The 13,255-nt window shown below is 43.2% G+C and overlaps 1 pseudogene; it reads right to left on the reverse strand.

Moving 5' to 3' along the window:
* The window catches only part of LOC137528515 (myosin-4-like), a 61,198-nt pseudogene that overhangs the window by 3,988 nt on the left and 43,955 nt on the right, over positions 1-13,255 (reverse strand).

The raw sequence follows: 13,255 nt of genomic DNA on the forward strand, positions 1-13,255 counted from the left end.
ATCTGCAAACTGTGATCTGCCTGTTAAGTATGCTTGGAATCCTCCATTTGAGAAAGGAGAGATGGAAGCTCTGGTCAATGAATGGAAGAATGATTCAAGTTCATTTTGTCAATTTTACAGTGCAAAAAGTGAATTAGTATTGAATGCATGCATTAAGTCTGCCTATAACCTAATAAAAACTGGTGTGTGTGGGTATGACTTTGTGGCTCCATTGATCGATGTGTGGAAAATGATTTTGGATGATTTTTATGTGATTCAATCAGTTGATACCAGGGAAGACACACTGTCAATTGGAGACTGTCCCACTTCTCCAGTTACTGAGTCCCTGCCATGTCTTGTGAATGTTCCTGTAACTCCACCCTGTACCATGGATAACTCAGTGTTACTTCCCAGTAAAACAGAAGCCACTGATACTTTCTTAACTTTGCCCTGCACAAATTTCTCAGCAGAGAATCCAGAGGTCCTGCTGACTTCTGAGTCCAGCCTAGCCAGTACTCATGAGTCTTTGTTCAGTGAAAGACACCAGAAAAATCTTGCCTGTCTCTGCAAACACTTCTGCAGAAATTACCCGTGTTAATAAAGTTCAACTCCTGTCTGATCCAGCAGATGCCAATAGATGCACTACATCAGTTTCCGAGTCCCAGCAATCCTGTCCAGAAACCTCAGAACCCCAGCATCTGAATTTTCCAATTTTACAATTGAATGGTGATTCAGATGCCCAAACATTGTGTCTTGATCTTCCTGTTTCTACACCTCGCTCTAGTTTCGTGAATAGCTCAGAGCATCTGCTCTGTGAACCTGAAATCGCAGAATTATTACCTTGTTCAGAAAATGTTCCAATAAATTTGCCCTGTACCATGAATTGTGCAGTAGATCTCTCCAATGAAACTCAGGTCACAGAATCATTATGCTGTCCAGCAGGTGCTTCCATGGTTTTGCCCTGCAATATGGACTGTTCAGTGATCCTGTCCAGTGAAGCTGTGGTCGCAGAGTCTTATGCTTCACCCAGTACTTTGGATATTTCAAACCCTCTAGCAGAAGGGTCTGAGGCACTGCTTACCTCAGTTGGTGTTGCAGTAATATTCACTTGTCTAGCAGCTGTTTTGGAATTACAGTCTGCTCTAATAAAACTTGGTGAATTTCTGCCCAGCAAAGCAGAAGCCATTGAAATATTGTCCTCGTCAGCAATTGTGTTAGATACCTTGCCCTGTACACAGTTTGATTTAACCAATGTTGAGTCCCTCTCCAGTGTTGTAACAGCCGAGGGACTCCAGCCCTGTCCTCTGAATGTTTCAGAAGTCTTGCCCTGTAACATGGATAATTCTGATTCTCTGGTCAAAATAATAGAAATCTCAGAATTTCAGTCCGGTCTGATGAGTGTTCCTGAAACCCAGCCCTGTATCCTGAAAGATTCTGGTTCTCTGGCCGCTGTGGCAGAGGTTCCAGAGTCCCCTTCCTGTCCAGGGAATTCCTCAGTTTTGCCTAGTCCAGTGGGGGCTGCTGCAATACTGACTTGTTATGCAGCGCCTCATGAGCTCCAATCCAGTGAGTCTCTGTCCAGTCCAGAGGTAGTTGTGGAGTCCCTATCTGGTTCAGTGCATACATCAGAAGATTTGTCCTGTCTTGTTAGTGCCCCTGAATCTGATTTGTTACTGACTTTGCTGGAATCAGCGACATCTAAGTCTGATCCAGCATTCTCGTGTAAAAGTCCAGTAGTTGCGAAGTTTAGTCATGATGATTTTTTTTTGGCCAGTCCTGGTTTTGGTCCTGTCTTGGCTGACCCTGAGGCTCACAGTTCCTTGACATGCCCAGAGGTTTCTCTTGTGCCGGTGTGCCCAGATGTTCTTTGTGTGCCAGAATGCCCAAGTGTGTCTAAGGTGTTAGCGTGCTCTGATGCTTCCTTAGTGGGAACACGTTCTGATGTTGCCAGTCTGCCTGCATGCCCAGAGATGGTTCTGGTCCCTGAAAGCCCTGATATTGATGTTTGTCCTTGTGGCCCTGACTCGGGAATTGCCCTAGGTTCCATAGGGGTTCTTGATAGTTCTCCATGTGAGCCTAAGGGGCATTCTGACCTATGGGGATCTCTTTGGAGCTTCAAGGTGTTCTGGGAGGTCTCTGAGAAAACTTGTCCTGGTGCCTTGGACTGGTTCAACAGTGGGTTTTGTGTTGGTAAAGACAGTACCGGTGGGCATTGCAAAGGCTTTGGCGTTTCTGAACGGTTCCTGGAAGGCGGTGGGTATCGCTCAGGGAATTTCGGAGGGCTTTCTTCTGGAAATCATGGTTCTGATGGGTGTCACATTGGGGCTTGTAGTACTGATGGGCATGGTTCTGTAGGTTCTGGTTCTGATGGGTCCAGTCTTGTGGGGACTGATTCTGGAATTCGGTCTTGCCGGGCTGTCCCGGTCATCATGAATTATCAGTCGGACTGTTTTGTTGGGAATTTCAGTTTTGAAAAGCGTCTGGAATCCGCTTTTAAGGGCGGGGGTACTGTGATGATCGCTGCTGCAGCAGCTGTTGCTGGAAGTAGTAGTGCTGCAGCTCAGGCAGTTCTGATCTATTTCCATGCAAACTGCATAGCTTTGTCTGTCTTTCCCTGCTGTCAGCTTGTGACTGATTATCATTCACCTGTGTGGGAATCTGCATGTCTGCTCCCATTGGATGACCTCAGTATAAAGATCTGCTTCCTGTAGGGTTTCCTTGGGTTTTCATAGCTTCAGTTTAAGCCCGTCTTGCTGTCGCTTCAGCCCCCGATCGTGTTTCTTGTTCTAAAGATACTTTGCTGGTTTTGCATCATATATTGGTTCATTGCCAATATATATGCATACCAGCACGTTTATTATTTTCCTTGTATTCGTGTTACGTTGATACATCAGTGTCGCTGATATATACGTACACGAACTGTTTATTTCCTGTGTTCAGTTAGTCAGTTTTCCAGCACGTTTTGGTAGTTTGCGCGTACCGTGAGCACCCGTGCTGAGCTAGTTATCCTGTTCCTGGTCCTGTTTGTGGATTGCGTTCATCTCTGCGAAGAGATAACGAATCCTTCTGAATCCTGTTCTGTTACTGTTTGTGGATTGCGTTCATCTCTGCGAAGAGATAGCGAATCCTTCTGAGTCCTGTTCCCTGTATTACTCCAGTCCTAGTCAGCGTTCCTGCTTATGTCATATATCGGTTCATTGCCGATATATACATATGTTAGTCAGACGTTACAAATAGTTTCATTGATAGCTGTAATTGTAATACGCTAGGAAAACATACTTATTGTATATTTATCTGTGTTACGTTCATCTATCTCGATCCTGCTATTTCCTTACTATCCTGTCCTGTCTTTGTGAGGCACGCCATCACCGCAACGCATTGGCTGCCTCATTCCAGTCTGTCTGGTTTTGGACGCTTGCTGTCGCTAAGTAGCCGCTAGCTAGCAAGCGTTCATTCTGTCTACCTGTCCTGATCTCCTCAGTTCTGGTTTATGCGCTCAGCGCTACTTTGCGCTGAGACGTTATAACGAAAGCATTGTTTGTGGCTGTCAGATCTGCACCTGCTCTGTGCGCCACAATCTCCTATTGGAATCAGTCCTCCCCTCCACTATACTAGGGATAGCCTGTTTCTTTGTGCTAGTGTGTGTACCTCCTCCACGTCAGCTCATGCATTGCATGCTGACTGTGGAGAATACACCACCAAGCCTTACAACCCCACTCACATTTCCGCAATAAAGTAAAATGCTGCTAAGATTTGCATGGCATTGGTTGGATACATACATCAGTGATGGCTTTCTTGGCTTTCTCCTCAGCATTCCTGGCTTCCTGTACAGCTTCCTCAACTTCACTTTGGAGCTGGGTGATGTCACTCTCTAACTTATTCTTGGAATTGAGAAGACTTGTGTTCTAAAGAGAAAATGTGCATGTGATAGTTCTTTGTGTTTCTACAAGATTTTGTTAAGTGGATGTCACTCTTGCAAATAGAATGTAGTTACCTGGGAGTGCAGAAGCTGAACACGCTCACTTGCATCTAGAAGTTCCTGCTCAGCCACCTTACGAGTTCTCTCTGTTTGTTCCAGTGCTGTACGGATCTCCTCAATCTCAGCCTGCTGTAGGTTATTCCTGCGTTCTATTACAGCCACCTGTTCCTTTAGGTCTTCCTTGCTCCTCACAGCATCATCAAGGTGAAGCTGGGCATCCTGAAAGATAGTTGGTTGGTGGAATCTCTTAAAGTATGTAAACATTTGAATTGCTATAGAGCAAAACATAATAGCTAACACAATAAAGCTACCATAAATATAAACTGATGATATGCAATTACAAATCTTAAAATCTGATGAAGTGTTACTAGTAAGGAAAGAAGTACCTTGAGTTGTGCTTGCACATTCCTTAGCTGTTTCTGGGACTCAGCAGCTTGGCGGTTGGCGTGGCTCAGCTGGATCTCCATTTCATTTAGGTCTCCTTCCATCTTCTTCTTCAGTCTCAAGGCATCATTCCTGCTCCTGATTTCAGAATCTAGGGTGCTCTACATGGTCTCAATAACCCTTTGACTGTTTCTCTTCAGTTGTTCAATTTCCTCATCCTTCTCTGCAATCTTCCTGTCTATTTCAGATTTCACCTGGTTCAACTCGAGTTGGACACGGAGGATTTTGGCTTCTTCATGCTCCAGAGATCCCTGTTTAACAATGAAAAATAGTATGGGGCTTGTAAAGTAAAAAAAAAAAAAAAAAAAAAAAGTTCTTTACATGTTTAAGATCGAAAACTGCTACCGTACCTCAGCCTCCTCCAAAGCAGACTGCAGGTCACTCTTCTCTTGTTCTACTTGTTTCCTGGCCTTCTCAAGCTCATTTATGGATTTAGAAGTCTCCCCAATCTGTTCTGTGAGGTCTGAAATCTCCTCTGCAATTAGAATTTATAGATTGGTAATAATCGTTTTTAGAAAAAGGTCAGTAATGGCAGTCCCTCTCATTGCATGTTTTTATTCAGTTAAAGAACTTACGTTGCAGGTTCTTGTTTTCACGTTTCAGGGTCTCCACTTGTTCTAGAGCTTCCTCGTAAGCATTCTTCATCTTGAAGATCTCAGTGCTCAGTCCCCGAGCTTCCTTCTGGGCTGCCTCCAGCTCTGCCTGGCCCTCTTCATATTTCTGCTTCCACTCAACAAGTACCTGACCATAAGGAAAAAGGAAAGTATTACAAAGCCATACTTGATAACCAAGTGGACAGTTTTAATAATACCATTGTATTGTTTTTTTGTATATTTATGCTGACTTACTTTGTCAAAGTTCCTCTGCTTCTTATCCAGTGCTGCAGCTGCACTGTTTGCTCTCTCCACATCAACCATCAGATGTCGGGCGTTTTGTCAATGTTTGTATAACTTGTTTAAAAATAAATATAAAATCAAAAATGTAAATGTAATGCTCCTGGGAAAATAGGAGGAGCTAAAATACAAACATACGCCTAACTGTGTGAGCTTGTTTTCCGAGGTTTTACAGTACTGGTTTAAACATGCAAATAAATGTGGACCAATTTATAAAAATATCAATTTAATATCGAATAAATATTACAATATCAAAACAATATAATATTGCGCTTTTGATATAAAACAAAACTCATAAGGTCATTCTTATAATAAGCAATGAGCTGGATAATAATTTCAGTAAAACATCAAAATGTTATTATACTTATTCACCAATACAAAAGGCTTAAACCAATTAGCAGTCAACTCAAATACAGTGCAGAGATATGACTCATCAAATGTGGCCGTCGGCCCTGTTACTCAATTTACCACAGGGTCTCTGGAGACAAAATGGATGAATTGAACGACAACAAAATGGCTGTTATCAAAATCAAAATGGCTGCTATCAAAAACAAAATGGTGGCTATCAAAAACAAAATGGTGGCTATCAAAAATCAAAATTGCGCAGTCCAAAATCAAAAATGCGCTATCCAAAATAAACTGGCTGATGTCAGCTATACCATTCAATATAACAAATTTAGGATGACTCAGTGGATCTGACGACTGGGCGTTGCCCCACAATTTCTATGCAATCAACTATAAATGACAGGAATTTTCCCACTGTCTATACTTTAACCTCCGCTGGCCTGTGATACTACACAGAGCAAGCGGGTAAAATACATATAATTTTGGAATAAGATATCTATTGAGTCGTCCTAAATTTGGCTAGGTGTGGCTTGCACATGCTGCGGCAAAGTATCAAAATATCTAGAGGAGGTATCTTAAAGTATCTAGCGCTTTTATCCAAAACTGAGTTAAACAGCCAGTTATCAATGAACATATGGTAGAACTTAGGTGAGTTGTTTCCAACTTGCAACTTTGGAAAAGCTCACCCCTTTTTAAAATATCAACCAATGAAATTCAATCAATACATCATATGTTCAGATATTCTGCGCTGTAATAAGCCGTCTAACTAACAAGAAAATCAGAACTGGGTTCAAGTATAGTCACCAAGATGGCCTCTGGGCGTGTTCCTCTTAGGCGTGGCTGTGTTCAGATGGCATGAATCCTCTATGTCCTGGTCTGCTCAGATCTCCTGATGGTCTGATCCTCTCATTGAATGACCCCTCTCATCTTATTCCCCTCACTCCCTATGGTCCTGCCCAGGAGATTAAATCTTCTAGCCTATCACTGGGCAGTGGGAGTGACCAATGGGAGCTTTCTGTGACTAATCTTTAACCCAAGTGTAATACTGGCTTTCACCCTTTGTAGGTGCTGTTGGCTAACTAATCACAGACTTACTGGGATATTTGGCAAACTAAAAACAAAAATCATGTTTTATTATAACCCAACAGTGAATAAATCAATGTTATAATTCCTCTATGGATAGCTGACTTTGCTGGAATCACTGGTTATTATTCAGGATACAGTGACCTTTTTCTACCATATTTCGGATAGATTGGATTTGATCCAAAATCATAGTGACATATTGAAAACCACCATGGACCTCTCCTTTATAACATATTGTGCTTGTTAGCAGAGTTTTATACCATTAACATTATTGTTTAACATGCAACACTGGTAAACATATAGCATATCCATATTATTATTGAATTGATTGTAACTAATGTATAAGACTTAATCATATAGTATCTGTATTACTCTTTGTATGATACATTTCTACTCATAAGGTATACATATGAGTGAGTCATGTGTTATTCTCTGAGTCGTGTCCTTAGATGGGGAATTGTTTAACTCAGCCTGTGTTTGCTATGTCACCAAGTTTCTTGGCTTGCAACAATGGTTAATTTCTAAAATATACAAGCCTTAGAGATTGTATTCAGAGGTTCCTCTATTCAGCAAATATATTTGCCTCTTGAGAGGTCTCTTCCATTGTTACTCAACTTCTCTTGTTTGGCAATTGTTTGGCCAAGCAAGGTAACTATGTTAACTATTAGTCATACTGTGGTCTCCTTTCTATTCACAAACACTCCTGAATGGCTAACTACTTGCTAACTAGCATCTGATCTTCCTTGAGACACACAGACTGGACAATTCAGCATCGCTTGGCAATATTAAAATATGCTATACATGTCTATATAATCAATGCACCTATATTAACCTATAATCCCCGTATATTAAAAAGTCTTTGTCTTCTGTACCTTAGGGGAAGGAAATTAATTAGGTTTTATTTGTATTTGATCATGTACAGTTCAGTTTATCGGAAAAACGATATTCCGCCATATGGAAATCTCGACACATCCCCCTTTTCTTTTGGAATGTTCCAGTGTGTGATCATTTCAAAAGAACAACAAGGATTATTAAACGTTTTTCGTTGCTTCATTCCCGTGGGAACGCGTTGTGAATAACCTTTGTTTTGTATTGGTAATCCAAGTATGAAAGGGAAAAATGGACTTTAACCACTTAACGACCGCCCCCAGCCGATGGGCGGCGGCAAAGACCGGTCCCAAACGACCGCAATACGCCCATCGGCGGGGGCGGCTGCGGGAGTGGCTATGCGGCGATCGCGTCATTCGTGACGCGATCAGCCGCCGGGGACTGGCTCCGCCCCCCGTTCGCCGTAACCCGCCGGCCGTTCGGAAGCGCCGGCGGGTTACTGGCATCCGGATCGCCGCTGCAACAGTGTATAATAGGCTTTGTAATGTATACAAAGCCTATTATACTGGCTGCCTCCTGCCCTGGTGGTCCCAGTGTCCGAGGGACCACCAGGGCAGGCTGCAGCCACCCTAGTCTGCACCCAAGCACACTGATTTCCCCCCCCCCTGCCCCCTGATCGCCCACAGCACCCCTCAGACCCCCCCCTGCCCACCCCCCAGACCACTGTTTGCACCCAGTCACCCCCCTAATCACCCATCAATCACTCCCTGTCACTATCTGTCAACGCTATTTTTTTTTTAAGTCCCTAATCTGCCCCCTACTCCCTCCTGATCACCCCCCCACCCCTCAGATTCTCCCCAGCCCCCCCCCAGACCCCCCCCCGTGTACTGTATGCATCTATCCCCCCTGATCACCTGTCAATCACCTGTCAATCACCTGTCAATCACCTGTCAATCACCCGTCAATCACCCCCTGTCACTGCCACCCATCAATCAGCCCCTGATCTGCCCCTTGCGGGCAATCTGATCACCCCCCCACACCAATAGATCGCCCGCAGATCCGACATCAGATCACCTCCCAAATCCATTGTTTACATCTATTCTCTCCTCTAAACACCCACTAATTACCCATCAATCACCCCCTATCACCACCTGTCACTGTTACCCATCAGATTAGACCCTAATCTGCCCCTTGCGGGCACCCAATCACCTGCCCACACGCTCAGATTGCCCTCAGACCCCCCCCCCTTATCAATTCGCCCGTGCAATATTTACATCTGTTCTCCCCTGTAATAACCCACTGATTACCTGTCAATCACCCATCAATCACCCCCTGTCACTGCCACCCATCAATCACCCCCTGTCACTGCCACCCATCAATCAGCCCCTAACCTGCCCCTTGCGGGCAATCTGATCACCCACCCACACCAATAGATCGCCCGCAGATCCGACATCAGATCACCTCCCAAATCCATTGTTTACATCTATTCTCTCCTCTAAACACCCACTAATTACCCATCAATCACCCCCTATCACCACCTGTCACTGTTACCCATCAGATTAGACCCTAATCTGCCCCTTGCGGGCACCCAATCACCCGCCCACACCTCAGAACGCCCTCAGACCCCAGCCCTGATCACCTCGCCAGTGCATTGCTTGCATCTATTTCCCCCCTCTAATCACACCTTGAGACACCCATCAATCACCTCCTGTCACCCCCTAGCACACCTACCCATCAGATCAGGCCCTAATTTGCCCCGTGTGGGCTCCTGATCACTCGGCCAAACCCTCAGATCCCCCTCAGACCCCCTTCCGATCACCTCCCCAGTGCATTGATTGCATCTATTTTCCCCTCTAACCGCCCCCTGAGACACCCATCAATCACCTCCTGTCACCCCCCTAGCACTCCTATCCATCAGATCAGGCCCAATACATCCTGTCATCTAAGAGGCCACCCTGCTTATGACCGATTCCACAAAATTTGCCCCCTCATAGACCACCTGTCATCAAAATTTGCAGATGCTTATACCCCTGAACAGTCATTTTGAGAAATTTGGTTTCCAGACTACTCACAGTTTTGGGCCCGTAAAATGCCAGGGCAGTATAGGAACCCCACAAGTGACCCCATTTTAGAAAGAAGACACCCCAAGGTATTCTGTTAGGTGTATGATGAGTTCATAGAATATTTTATTTTTTGTCAAAAGTTAGCGGAAATTGGATTGTTATTGTTTTTTTCACAAAGTGTCATTTTTCACTAACTTGTGAGAAAAAATAAAATCTTCTATGAACTCACCATACCCCTAACGGAATACCTTGGGGTGTCTTCTTTCTAAAATGGGGTCACTTGTGGGGTTCCTATACTGCCCTGGCATTTTAGGGGCCCTAAACCGTGAGGAGTAGTCTAGAAAACAAATGCCTCAAAATGACCTGTGAATAGGACGTTGGGCCCCTTAGCGCACCTAGGCTGCAAAAAAGTGTCACACATGTGGTATCGCCATACTCAGGAGAAGTAGTATAATGTGTTTTGTGGTGTATTTTTACACATACCCATGCTGGGTGGGAGAAATCTCTCTGTAAATGGACAATTGTGTGTAAAACAAATAAAAAAATGTGTCATTTACAGAGATATTTCTCCCACCCAGCATGGTTATATGTAAAAATACACCACAAAACACATTATACTACTTCTTCTGAGTACGGCGATACCACATGTGTGACACTTTTTTGCAGCCTAACTGTGCTAAGGGGCCCAAAGTCCAATGAGTACCTTTAGGATTTCACAGGTCATTTTGAGACATTTGGGTTCAAGACTACTCCTCACGGTTTAGGGCCCCTAAAATGCCAGGGCAGTATAGGAACCCCACAAGTGACCCCATTTTAGAAAGAAGACACCCCAAGGTATTCTTTTAGGTGTATGATGAGTTCATAGAAGATTTTATTTTTTGTCACAAGTTAGCGGAAATTGATATGTATTGTTTTTTTTTTCACAAAGTGTCATTTTCCGCTAACTTGTGACAAAAAAAAAATCTTCTATGAACTCACCATACTCCTAACAGAATACCTTGGGGTGTCTTCTTTCTAAAATGGGGTCACTTGTGGGGTTCCTATACTGCCCTGGCATTTTAGGGGCCCTAAACCGTGAGGAGTAGTCTAGAATCCAAATGCCTCAAAATGACCTGTGAATAGGACGTTAGGCCCCTTAGCGCACCTAGGTTGCAAAAAAGTGTCACACATGTGGTATCGCCGTACTCAGAAGAAGTAGTATAATGTGTTTTGGGGTGTATTTTTATACATACCCATGCTGGGTGGGAGAAATCTCTCTGTAAATGGACAATTGTGTGTAAAAAAAATCAAATAATTGTCATTTACAGAGATATTTCTCCCACCCAGCATGGGTATGTGTAAAAATACACCCCAAAACACATTATACTACTTCTCCTGAGTACGGCGGTACCACATGTGTGGCACTTTTTTGCACCCTAAGTGCGCTAAGGGGCCCAAAGTCCAATGAGTACCTTTAGGATTTCACAGGTCATTTTGCTACATTTGGTTTCAAGACTACTCCTCACGGTTTAGGGCCCCTAAAATGCCAGGGCAGTATAGGAACCCCACAAATGACTCCATTTTAGAAAGAAGACACCCCAAGGTATTCCGTTAGGAGAATGGCGAGTTCATAGAAGATTTTATTTTTTGTCACAAGTTAGCGGAAAATGACACTTTGTGAAAAAAAACAATTAAAATCAATTTCCGCTAACTTGTGACAAAAAAAAAAAATCTTCTATGAACTCACCATACATCTAACGGAATACCTTGGGGTGTCTTCTTTCTAAAATGGGGTAATTTGTGGGGTTCCTATACTGTCCTGGCATTTTAGGGGCCCTAAACCGTGAGGAGTAGTCTTGAAACGAAATTTCTCAAAATGACCTGTGAAATCCTAAAGGTACTCATTGGACTTTGGGCCCCTTAGCGCAGTTAGGGTGCAAAAAAGTGCCACACATGTGGTATCGCCGTACTCAGGAGAAGTAGTATAATGTGTTTTGGGGTGTATTTTTCCACATACCCATGCTGAGTGGGAGAAATATCTCTATAAATAGACAATTGTGTGTAAAAAAAATAAAAAAATTGTCATTTACGGAGATATTTCTCCCACCCAGCATGTGTATGTGTAAAAATACACCCCAAAACACATTATACTACTTTTCCTGAGTACGGCAATACCACATGTGTGGCACTTTTTTGCGGCCTAACTGCGCTAAGGGGCCCAAAGTCCAATGAGCATCTTTAGGCTTTACAGGGGTGCTTACAATTAGGCACCCCCCAAATGCCAGGACAGTAAACACACCCCACAAATGACCCCATTCTGGAAAGTAGACACTTCAAGGTATTCAGAGAGGAGCATAGTGAGTCCGTGGCAGATTTCATTTTTTTTTGTCGCAAGTTAGAAGAAATGGAAACTTTTTTTTTTTTTTTTTTTTTGTCACAAACTGTCATTTTCCGCTAACTTGTGACAAAAAATAAAATCTTCTATGAACTCACCATGCCTCTCACTGAATACTTTGGGATGTCTTCTTTCCAAAATGGGGTCATTTGGGGGGTATTTGTACTATCCTGGAATTTTAGCCCCTCATGAAACATGACAGGTGCGCAGAAAAGTCAGAGATGCTTGAAAATGGGAAAATTCACTTTTGGCACCATAGTTTGTAAACGCTATAACTTTTACCCAATCCAATAAATATACACTGAATGTTTTTTTTTTTATCAAAGACATGTAGCAGAATAACTTTCGCGCTCAAATGTATAGGAAATTTTACTTTATTTGAAAAATGTCAGCACAGAAAGTTAAAAAAGTCATTTTTTTGACAAAATTCATGTCTTTTTTGATGAATATAATAAAAAGTAAAACTCGCAGCAGCAATCAAATAGCATCAAAAGAAAGCTGTATTAGTGACAAGAAAAGGAGGTAAAATTCATTTAGGTGGTAGGTTGTATGACCGAGCAATAAACCGTGAAAGCTGCAGTGGTCTGAATGGAGAAAAAGGCTCTGGTCCTTAAGGGGCGAAAAGACTGTGGTCCCGAAGTGGTTAAAACATCGTCTTCATCACATTGAAGTTCATGTTTCACGCTTCAAGAAAAATAAACTTGGCAAATGATACTCCGGATGTAAACAAACAGGTTTCCTCTTGCTGCAAAGGTAGCAAACAGCAACTGTAACAGCGATGAACTGCTTTGGCCTTTGGTTCAAATAAAAGGATTTTCCGGATCTGCTTCAAGATTTGAATAACTCACTCCTGTGAGTATCTGGTGTGGAACAGGTATCAGACTTGCATCTCCATCAAATGGACCTCGGATACATCAGCTCGTCATTTAACGACACATCGCGGGTTTAGGCTCATCTGGACCCTCTAGGATAGGAACATCTATTTGGTCATGATGAACTCCGCGGTATCCGGTAACATCACGGATGCTGAATCTGGCATCACTCGTGGCTCGGCACTCTTCCCCAAAGATTAGGACTGCGTGAAGGATGGCAATCGTCAGGTGGGGCATCTTTGCGCCGGATTGGAATCTTTGTGTCCATATGGATTCTAGTAGAGATTAACACATCATTAGGTATACCTGTCAGGAGAAAAATAATTTGTTAGCACACATTTCCAGATTGCTCAATTCTCCGCAACTGTGAGCTAGGGTGACAAATACGCAGTTGA

This window comes from Hyperolius riggenbachi, chromosome 8 (genome assembly GCF_040937935.1).
Source record: "Hyperolius riggenbachi isolate aHypRig1 chromosome 8, aHypRig1.pri, whole genome shotgun sequence".
In the NCBI taxonomy this organism is placed as follows: Eukaryota; Metazoa; Chordata; class Amphibia; order Anura; family Hyperoliidae; genus Hyperolius; species Hyperolius riggenbachi.